General features: G+C 43.6%; 1 protein-coding gene across 12 annotated transcripts in view; it reads right to left on the bottom strand.

The window, feature by feature from the left end:
* LOC138970832 (Na(+)/H(+) exchange regulatory cofactor NHE-RF2-like) overlaps window positions 1–12,423 on the bottom strand; it is a 102,432-nt gene that overhangs the window by 15,039 nt on the left and 74,970 nt on the right. The window lies entirely within an intron of this gene.

Here is a 12,423-nt window from a genome sequence, read left to right as displayed (position 1 = left end):
TCCTATAGTGAAATTGCATGTGATGTGTATCTGTGGGAGTAAGCATGGACGCATGCATAAACACACACACACAAAAAAAACAAGAGGCGAAGCCTTCAAGGCTCACGGAAGAAATCGACAAACAGTAACACAAACTCAACCACTCCGTCACACATACACACACACACACACACACAGTAAGCATTGGTGACACTGTGCAAGAAAGAGAGACACTAGATCTAGATCTGTCTGTCTCCATGTAGCCTACTTACAGACACGACTGCCAAATAGTCTCGGCCCGCTCAAACTAACAATGACCGAGACATTCCTTCGCGTGACGTCTAACCCTCTTACGCCATAATGTGACGTCTTCAAATGACGAAATGTTAAAGTTTCTACCACAGACATACACACGCACGCACGCACATACGCACATACGCACGCACGCACAGACAGACAAAGTTACGATCGCATAGGCTACACTTCGTGAGCCAAAAACCACACACACAAAATGCATCCACACATTTGTAAACATCCATGCACACAGACACACAAACACAAACACACAGACACACAAACACATGCACACAAACACACACAGACACACAAACACATGCACACACACATACCAACGGTGAAACATCACCATTAAGTATACACTATAACTCTGCGTCACTTAGCCTGAACCCCAATGTCTTACTGTTACGAACAAACACCCACTCAATCTTCAATTACAGCATTTTCAAAGATTTAACAAAATCTTTAAAAGTCTACAAAACTATGCTGATAGACTGATATTGATAAACCCAGAAGTCAATGAATTCACAGTTGGCCAAAATACTTCAAGATTCTTATTTAACCTTAAAGTACCCATCAATGTAAATTGTAATCAGTCTGTTTGGACACTGGGGAGTCACAAATTCCCAATGTCATAAATCGTCTGCCCCACCTGACACCTCCCGTCCCCAACCCTTCTTTCACACCCCCTTCACATGCCTGTGATTTTTACAATTGCCGGCACTTTTTACCCCCCCCCCCCCCTCCATCCTTTAAGACCTGTGATTGCTAGAACCCCCCCCCCCCCCCCCCCCACACGCATATCTTGTGACTTTGACCTACAATCTTATCACAGAAGGTGGTATAAGTCAAGTAAATCCAATAATGTGCCCGCTCCTCTATCAAAGTGGCCATAATCACTCGGGGCCACTGTCCTTAAAGCCTACAAAACCCGACAGCAGCATTTATCTGACCCACACACCTGAGAGAGGGAAATACTTGTGGCTGGAGTGTGCGTGGGCACAGGAAACAGACACTGTATCTATTTCTACCCGGGATTTATCACTGGCCACGGCAAAACTGCATACCCCGGGTAGACCTTTGTTGCTGGTCTGGACTGCGGCAAGAGATGCGCTGGAGGAGGATTGTCAAGGGTGGTTAAACGGGTATGTCCATGTCCTTCAACCAATCCCACACACCCACATAAGGATAATAGAACCCAACTCAGTGGTGGCAAAACAGATTTTTTCAAACGGATATCACTCTGAGGTGTTAAAGATCATGGACCCCCCCCCCCCCCCCCCCCCGCCAATTGAGTCATATACTACATCATCTTCTTTCTTGATGTGGACTGGGTTCATCCGAACGTCTGTAGTCCAGCGGCGGAGTACTGAGTAATTGGTTACAGCATTTTCCTCTCTCTTCACCCCCCCCCCCTCCTCACCTTTGAATAAAAAAAAAAGGCTTGTGTGTGAGCACAAACAGATCCACAAAGAATCGTGCAGGTGCACCCCCTCCCCCCCAAAAAAAATGAAATAAAGAACGGATGATAAATACATTTTATGTTTTCGGATTTTAAACAGTTTTCTATATCACAAAAAATGCTCTCCTAGTTCACTGATCTAGCTTTGGTGCTTGGGAAGGTGTCCATTTTCCTAACGCAATCTTGACTGAAACATGTCTCCCAACCTCGGATGGGAAACGAATGAGGTACCAGTCTTCCGAAACTTCAGACACTTTTCCCCTTGCCGATTGTGTCATTTCCTGATCACAAATCCTCCTCCTAGGTGTCTGTGTATCACCTAATGGCTGCTTCCTTAACTCCCGGTGTGAATCACTCGCCTCTAATTGCTACCTCAACAGAACCGTTTAACACACAAAAAGAGGCAAGTCAGACAAGCAAAGGACATATGAAGCAGAAAACAAGACTGATAACAAAAATAAAAGAACAGGCGGAGAGATTTGGCGGAAGCAGAAGTGGGATTGGAAAACGAATGTTGTTTGAGCGTTATCATGTTCCCAAGAAACGGTGATATTTTTGGACCACACCGCTGATGAGCTAAGCACGATTAGCCTATATAAGTGGGATTAATTCGACATGCCTGTCAACCCTCACCTCCACCCCCCCCCCCCCCCCCCCCCAATGGGTGATTCGCCTGGTTACCAGTCCATGTTTTACCTCCTAATATAATCCTCAAATCCGCTAACCTTCTGTTTTGTTTGTTTGTTTGCTTAACGCCCAGCCGACCACGAAGGCTAACCTCCTGTTTACACCCCTTCATACTGACACGGTTGTAAAAATAAAATATTCTGATAAAAGATATTGATGTTTCAGGTTGCGGACATCTCTCTCTGTCTCTGTGTCTCTCTGTGTCTCTCTGTCTCTCTCTGTCTCTGTCTCTCTGTGTTGTAAGGCCCAATATCTGGAGAGAGAGAAATTCAGCCTCAAATGAGAGGAGCCAGTTCAAGACTTCACCCAGCTGCATCAGAAAGTCTGAGAAAACAAAGTCTTAATATATGCAGAGAGGAGGTCCTAAATGGAGGATCTTCAGACAGGACTTTCAAAGTGCAACTGAAGCACACATTTTCATTTGTCAGCATTTCACTAAGATCCCCAATAAAGCTTGAATCTGAATTTATAATCCACGACCGTTCAACCTCATTTCTTGATTTCGATTCTGCCAGACAATAGGAGAATGCTGACAGTTGCACACAAAAAAATTCAACTTACTCGCCCTTGCGTCAATGCCATTCTGTCCCCTCCCTCTTTGGGTACCATTAGTGTCAGTCAGCACAAGAGGTATTTTTACAGACACGCATGACAGACAGCATCATTGTTGAGGGTGTCGCAATATGACAGGGCCAGGGAATGCCTAATAAGACTTGGAACAGGTAAGGCTGTTTGGGTTTGTGACTGAGTGTGCACCATCAACAGATTTTATTATATATAATGTCATTGATTGAACAGCAGAGACGTTAAGGTTTTGTACGAAGAGCAGAATACGTCTACAAAATGTCATGGTTCAGGTCTGATGGGGCCGCAATGTTCGTTTGCCTATAACATGTATTGGTTTTTCACTTGTACTGGAAGTTTGACAAATGCCGATACTACAAAGATCTGAGACTCGAAGAACGAATCTTCGTAACAGTGTATTGTGCTTCAATAAAAATCAACTTCTCCAATGATACTGAATACAACATAGCAGTACTGCTTTTTACTGTACTTCTGCCTGACATGCCATCAAAAACAAAATATCTACTGTTTTTCTGAAGACATGGAAAGACCAACTATTCAGTTGTTGAAATAGTTCAAGTTATCGGTTTCAAGAAATTTAGAGAAAAACATCTTCATATTACTTAACAGTATTCATTGTGCATTTCTGTCCTAGCATTTGCAAAGTCGTAACAATGTATTGGTGCATTGTGTATTTTTTAGGACTAAGAATTGGAGCCATTGCAGCCAATATCGTCTTTCAAATTCCTCCATCTAGCCTTCAGCTTGATAGAGCATTCGTTGTCGAATATACCTATCAAGAGACAGACACGCATTGTGAAGCCGTCTAGATTGTTAGTTGTGTCCAAGGACATTTGAGTACAAAAGTGTCTTCTGTGCGTGGTATCTATTTGGCAATGATTGAGATAACATGTGACAAGAGACAGAGGCCCCTTGACATTGTGTGTGTGTGTGTGTGTGTGTGTGTGTGTGTGTGTGTGTGTGTGTGTGTGTGTGAGAGAGAGAGAGCTAGAGAGAGAGCTAGAGAGAGAGCTAGAGAGAGAGAGAGAGAGAGAGAGAGAGAGAGAGAGCCAAGGCGGAGAACACGCACGTTCTGTCCGCGCGTGTGTATGAGTGTGCTAGCGTGTCTGTTTGTCTGCCAATACATATATAATCCTTCCTGGAAAATAAACCACCACACACCGACTAGTGAATACTGACACACTGAGGGATAACATCACAATGGCAAACCCATGTGAACCATGTACCAGGTATGGTAAGTATGCTGGCCTAGCACCACTATCACAGCTAAAGTACAGCTAGTTAGATAACAATTACAGCAGCTGTCAACCAACACAGACAAGTTAGCCATGTAACGACATTTTGCTGATTCAACAACACAACACTAGCTACTCTACGCTACACGCACCAGCGCCTCTGACAAGACAAACCACAGGCATCAGAAATCACTAACTCATGCACACACTGCTGTTACAGACATGACATTTTTGACCATCAATGCGTACAAGTTTTACTCTGAAATAATCTATTTGGAAATCACACATACACGGCTGTTGTTGACATCAGACTGACAAGGCCATGTGTTCTCGCCACAGAGATATAGAATATTCTAATATCTCTGTGGTTCTCGCCCGTCGAAGATTTTGCGCAGAGAAGAACACCTATCAACTCAGATAAAGCGGAATAAAGGAGATATGCAGGAACAGAGAAGATCCGAATGTCTCAGCTTTGAAAAACCTAAAACTGTCTCTGTCGCTATCTCTGTCGCTATCTCTGTCTGTCTCTCTCTCTCTGTCTGTCTGTCTGTCTGTCTCTCTTTCTAACGCCGGGTCACTTACTCTGAGTATTACACCTCCATTCATGAAACATAATGGATGGCTTACAACGAAGTGACTGTGCCTGAAAGTTTTCCTGTGTTCAGATGTCAAAGCTTTGCTCAACATTACTCAACGTTAAGGCATGGGGAGGTACTTGCCAATGACAATGGCTGACAGCACCCTTTTAAATGCCGTTACAACTTTTATTGCGACATTCCCGGCATGCCACACATATCTTCAGGTCAATTTATCACTGGGGGGACCCCCTTACCCCCCTAACACTCATTGTTCCCTTCCAAAAGGTTTCCCCCCAATTATTTCTCCCCTTTTCGATCTGTTTGCCTCCCTCTCCCTCGGTCCGTCTCATCATCCCTTCCTCTCTCTCTCTCCCTCCCACCCCCCTCACTCTCTCACTCCCTCGTAAAATAAAATTTGATTTGATTTCTCTCTCTCTCTCCAATCCCCCCCCCCCCCCCCGTCTCTCTCTACCTACTTTTTTTAACACTACCCGCTGCAGTCGTTAGCACTGGTCAACCAATATTAATCACACACGTCGCACTGACAAATGAGAAAATCACCGATCGTGATATACAACCCGCAACCGTGGGTCCCCCTGGCGTCTACAAGAAGCTTTTCATACGATCCACACACCTGCAATCATCTTTCTTTATTTGGTGTTTAACGTCGTTTTCAACCATTCAAGGTTATATCGCGACGGGGAAAGGGGGGAGATGGGATAGGGGAAAGGGGGGAGATGGGATAGAGCCACTTGTTAATTGTTTCTTCACTTTCTTGTTCACAAAAGCACTCATCAAAAAATTGCTCCAGGGGCTTGCAACGTAGTACAATATATGACCTTACTGGGAGAATGCAAGTTTCCAGTACAAAGGACATAACATTTCTTACATACTGCTGCTTGACTAAAATCTTTACAAACATTGACTATATTCTATACAAGAAACACTTAACAAGGGTAAAAGGCGAAACAGAACCGTTAGTCGCCTCTTACGACATGCTGGGTAGCATCGGGTAAATTCTTTCTCGTCCCAACCAATATGGGACTCCCCCAAACCCGCGGGGGGTACCTGCAATCATCATTAACTTTTAACTAGCTGGCCTGGATACAAGGCATGTTCACAAGTATCTTCTCGATCAAATCTCATTAAACAGGGCCCGTGTTCATGCCGAATCCATAGAGGAATCATGATCAGACGCCCGTCATCACAGACTGAGATGGAGACACGACCACGATGTTGACGCGTGACGTCGGGTTTTTTTTTTTTTTACCTAGCTCCTTGTTTCAACGCCGAAAGGTGTCTCCAGCTTTTACTGCTAGGTAAGTTATACAGTGAAACAGAGCACCTTGTTATGTATTATACAGTGAAACAGAGCACCTTGTTATGTATTATACAGTGAAACAGAGCACCTTGTCATGTATTATACAGTGAAAAAGAGCACCTTGTCATGTATTATACAGTGAAAAAGAGCACCTTGTCATGTATTATACAGTGAAACAGAGCACCTTGTCATGTATTATACAGTGAAACAGAGCACCTTCTCATGTATTATACAGTGAAACAGAGCACCTTGTTATGTATTATACAGTGAAACAGAGCACCTTGTTATGTATTATACAGTGAAACAGAGCACCTTGTCATGTATTATACAGTTGAACCCCCCTTTTAAGACCTCATAAAATCTAAGAAAAGCACGCCTGAAAAAGGAGGGTGTCTTAAAAATGGGGGTACATTCTCAAAACGTTCTGAACAGAGCATCGGAGAAAACAGGGTGTTACAAAAAAAGGTCTTAAATTGAGGGTAAAAAAAGGGGGGTTTAAATTGTACATGTATACTCAACTCCGCTGCTGAGTACGAACTACGGCGTTACAATGTGCCAGGTGTCAAAACCTACGTAACGCGTCAACTACTGGAACGTGTCAGTACAGAATTTCAGTGCAAGTCGTGTTTGGTTTCTGCATCTAGGGAAAAGATCGGTTTCATGGGGAATAAAGAACGTTTCATTCCGCTCGGATGAATTGAGCCCGGGTGCCGTCCTAAATGGCGTGACTCACATTGTTTGCAAACCGGCCTAATGTCACGAAGACTTACACCATGTTACCGAATTTATAGCTTAGCTTGACAGGCAATAGTTCTGTTCGTTGCTTTTAGAAATGAAAGTGCCATTTACGGTTTCAGTTACATAAGAAGGGAAAGAGAGGGAAGTAGGAAGCACAAGTGGGGGTAGGGGATGGGTCGAGGGGAGGGGAGCGATAGGGGAGCGATAGGGGAGCGATAGGGGAGCGATAGGGGAGGGGGGGGGGGGGAGAGAAAACTGAGGTTTGTTGGGGTCAAAAGAGGAAGAATCAGTCACAAAGACCAAAAAGCAAAACACTCGTCGAAGAAAGAGAGAGAACTGAACCGAGATAATTGAACTGAACTGCACTTTACTTTCCAAGGATAAAGATGAAAGACTTGGCCTTTTCTTACAATGTGTTCTGGAGACGAACAATCACACACCAAAAAAACCCACCCACCATCAAATCATACTAAAACAAGAGATAGAGAGAGATCAAATCAAATCAAATTTTATTTTACGAGGGTTGTGGCATAAGCAATATAAACGAGCTTCTTTTCAACCAGCCCTCGCCCAGAGAGGGACTATTCTAATCTTAAAATAAAAATTAAAATAAAAAAAAGGCAGAAAAACTATTCACATGACTATATACACGTTGTAGGCTATACATACATTCTTGCGTTATGAAACACTGATGCTTTATGGACAGATATGATCAATATGAAAATAATCAGAACGAAGTCTTCCATCACTGTGACTTTTCGTAATTTGACATTAAATGTAATGAGGTGTTTTTTGAAAGTATTGAGACTTGTTGGGACTCGAACTGATTCCGGGAGAGAATTCCACAAAACGCTGCCAGAATAAGCTAAACTTGAGAGAGAGCGTGCGAGCGAGCGAGAGAGAGAGAGCAAGAGAGAGCGAGAGAGAGAGAGAGAGAGAGAGAGAGAGAGAGAGAGATGGGAGGGGGGTGACAAGGAAACATTCCACACCACAAAGAACTAAAGCGTAAACCATGCCACTTCGCCCCCAAGTCGTAAAAGACGAAAGGTGCTAAAATTACTCATTCAAGGACACATGCATCTTAAAACACTCCCCAGGAGCAAAGATCGAGAAGCCGTCAGACGCGAAAGTACTGCATGTCGCCTCTCGCGTGCTTTACGGGAAGATCAAAGCGACCAATTAAAACACGCTCCGTTCTGATATACTATCCCTCCCCCCCCCCCCATGTATACTCTCAAGAACACATTTTGTTCCCCCTCCCCCCACCCTCAAAGAAAATAAAGAAAAAAATAAAGAAGAGAAGAAAAAAAGCCAAGGGAAAAAATTCGAACTGAAAAGTAGCCCTCTTTGAGAAAACTTGACAAAGACGCAACGATGCGCATGGAAGCTGGTAGAGCACATATGGGTCTGATCACGTCAAATTAACAGCAGCGCAATTAAATCATAAATTACCACACACCCCTCCACTTCCATTCTTCCAATATAATACGTAGTGCATAATATTCCTCTGTAATTCTGTTTAAGAAGATTTGACAAAGACTCGCATGAAAGCAACTATTGGACACAGAAGGGTCTGATCACATCAAATGATGTCCAAGCAGCGACACAAATACACCCTCATCATCCGCTCTCGTTGTTCATAACACGTTCACAAATGAAACGTACTTGGCGACACCGGAAGACTAATTCACTCCACGTAACGCATTAATTCAAAGTCCCATTTTGTGACCACTACCTCTCCTTTTTGTTTAATTTTGTGAGAAAGAGATGAGATAAAGAGGATGATATTTGTAACGTGTCAGATCAAAGAAGACACGTTTTGCGTTGGTGGGGTGGACAACTGGATGAGATGAGATGTTAGAATAAAAGGGACAAAGAGAAATGAAAGAGAAACTGAGAGGGGAGGGGGGGCAGAGGGAGAGAGGGTAGAGAGGGGAAAGAGGGGAGGAAGGATGGAAGGAGTGACAGAGAGAGGATGGGAAAGAGACAGAGAGAGAAAAACAAACAGAGAGACAGACAGAGGGAGGGGGTTCATTGCTACATCGCCTGGTGCCGCGTGTTTGCACCTGAGAATTATCAGCAAATGAGATCAATGAAAAATCAACATAGGAAGTGGCGTGCGACCACACGACTTGAAGGCAGTCAGCATACACCAGGGCCCGTATGCATGAACTAGAAGTAAGAAACACTGGAAGTAGAGGCCTCTTTTCGAAGTGGGAACTCCCGAAGTCAACTTTCTAACACTGTTCACAATGCATGAACTGACTTGAACGCCAAAGTAGTGACAGCGAGAGTATTAAGGTCAAGGTCGGGGAAATTGGGGGAATCCCTACTAATACGCATGCGCACGTTTCTATCAACATGGCAGTCAACGAAAATGGCAAGGCACGTGTGCCGCTCAAAAAGAAAGTAGACACGGAGGGGCGTTCTGCACCTTTTTCAGATGGTGAAATTGCTGTACTCTTGACAGAAGTGTTTTACGAAAGAACGGTTATTCTGTCCAAATTTCAGAACAGTTAATTAGAAAAAAACACAGTAAACACCAAGTTTACAGAACAGTCTAACTGTTAAACATAAAGACGCTGTCTGGTCCAAAATTGTCAAAGAAGTGTCGCTCTCTCTCTCTCTCTCTCTCTCTCTCTCTCTCTCTCTCTCTCTCTCTCTCTCTCTCTGACGACACATGCACACACAGACAAACGTACACTCATGCACATACTGACACTATGACACAAGTGACAATGACGGCACACATAAACACACACACACACCACACACTGCACACACACACACGCGCGCGCGTTCGCGCGCACATATATACACACACACACGCACCCATACACGCACGCACACAGTCACAAACAAATAACCACACACTCACTCTCTCTCACTTTCTCTCATTCTCTCTCAATCTACACTCATACACACACTGAAACTATGATGACACAAGTGACACGTCACACACACACACACACACACACACACACACACACACACACACACACACACACACACACACACACTCACCGTAGTCAGTGACACACATATACACACGCGCGTACAGTTGAAAGTCAAGACATGATATGATTTTTTCAAAGCATAGGAAGGTTTCTTTTGCAAATGAATAAAATTAACACAGAGGCAAAACCCGGTTTTTGCAGCCGGAATGCAATTGCGGATGCTTAAAAAGGAAAAGATTAATAAAAAAATATATAGCTCCCGGCGGAACTTGAACCCGGAGCGAATGAACGAGAGTCCGGAACCGTTACCACTGCACTATGTTACTCGTGTAGAATAGAGGCATGATGAAAAAAGGCATTCTGAGTTATTCAGTCGTGCTGGTTTGAAAGCTCGCCACCTTCGCCGAATGACTCGAGCACGTTTTTTTCGGTCAGTAACTGATCGAACTGTCGCTTTTGAGTCACTCTGTTTTAAGCATTTCACCTAAATTAAACAAGAATGTCACAGTCCGTGTCTATGGTGCAAGGTAGGAGACCGTCTCATTGTAGCCAAGTTACGACAGTTCGTCAGTTGCTCGATTGACGCATTTCACGTCTTCGATATTGTGTCTGAGATCATTTCCCAATGAGCTGCCTTTAAAAACGGAATGTCCTGCAATTGTAGTATGCGCTGGAGGTTTCTTTTGGATGGGTAAGGACACTTGAGATGCGATATCGTCGTATAATTATGTCAAGCGAGAGGCCCTTGACATTGGAAGTGGGAACTTCGAAAGCAAAGTTGCCAGCTACTCGGTATGCACGAGCTAAATTGAACGCCGAAGTAGTGGCTTCGAGAGTTCTGAGGTCAAGGTCGAGAAAATTGGGGGAATCCCAATTAGTGCGCATGCGTTTGTAAACGGTAGGCTTGGTGACCAGAAGAAACAAATCTCATCGCGAGTTCGTAAATGGGCAAACGTTGATCGCGCTGTAGCTTTTACTATAATTGTTGTTTTTAACTGGTTGAACGAAAGCTGTGATGATTGTCCTTAAATAGAATGACTGTCTATAATAATGATTTCGTTGACCAGAATGTTGGGGACAATAAAAAAAAAGGTTGTTTATGTGGTAGCGAAGTCGGTTAACTTAAAACTCTTTTTGTAGTGTTTTTTTAATGATTGTGTATCGGTAAAACTGCTGGACAAAAATAGTTTGGTCAGAGCGAATGTTTGTGTTACTGGTAAATTTAAAAAGGCAGAACTCCATTTTTGGGGAATCAAGATATAAGGTGTAGTGAAAAGAAGATAAGTTCAGCGAATTTCATATTATTTGAGAAAATGTGTGTCCGAATTTTTAAAACAGAAAAATTGTTGTACTTAGGTGTTTGTAAATTACGTTTGTCCTCGTTAATTGTGAAGAGGATGTATGTTTATATAAAGTTCAAAGTCAAGATTGGATTTTTGTAGCCTACGTGCGTGTGTGCATGTGTATTAGACATAATACATAGACATAGAACACTTTATTATCTCAATTACGATAAACTCGGGTGTGGTGAATCACAATAAACAGCATAAAACGTAAGAACATGAATAAAATATCAAGGCGCAAATATAGTCAGCTCATCATAGTGTGGGGAGTGGGTACACACACACACACACACACACACACACACACACACACACACACACACACACACACACACACACACACACACACACCACACCGTCGAACACACACATAACGTCGAACACACACACACACACACACACATACACACACACACACCGTCGAACACACACACATCGTCGAACACACACACACCGTCGAACACACACACACCGTCGAACACACACATAACATCGAACACACACACACACACACACGCACACAAACACACACACAAACACACACACACAAACACACACAAACAAACACACACACACACAAACACACACACACACGGCACGCGCGAACACGCAAACAAACGTATGAAGGAACAGACACACAATTATACCCGCACGCACGCACACACAGGCAGACAGGCACTCGCACAAATACATACACACACACACACGCACACACACACACACACACACACACACACACACACACACACACACACACACACACACACACACAGAGATAAAGCAATGACAAAAAAAATAGCAGAAACGTACACTTAAACACTCGAACACACACACACACACACACACACACACACGCACACGAACACAAACACACGCACGCATGCACACAAACACACATACACACACACACACACACACACACTCACACATGCACACAACGACGCCCATTTTCATAGAAACACAGTAACCCCCTCGTATAAGCGGGAATGAAAGAGTGGTGGCCAATGACCCAGATCAACAAACAAAAGTCAAAGCTGGCAACTCAGGTTTGTATTCAGGGAAATTTGCACGAAATGCATGCAGAAGATACGACTTTCCCTCTATTTTCTCTCTTTTGGAGCGTCAGCTCGGTTTGACATGAAAAACTGAAGAAAAGCCCTGCCTTTTTGCACTGAGAAACTGTGGAAGTAGCGTGTTTACTACTGGGTCTGGCTGTAGTACATTTACCCTCATTTACTTCC

This window comes from Littorina saxatilis, linkage group LG7, assembly GCF_037325665.1.
Source record: "Littorina saxatilis isolate snail1 linkage group LG7, US_GU_Lsax_2.0, whole genome shotgun sequence".
NCBI classification, from domain to species: domain Eukaryota; kingdom Metazoa; phylum Mollusca; class Gastropoda; order Littorinimorpha; family Littorinidae; genus Littorina; species Littorina saxatilis.
Note: the sequence above shows the minus strand (reverse complement) of the source record. Positions and strands in the feature narration are given on the sequence as shown.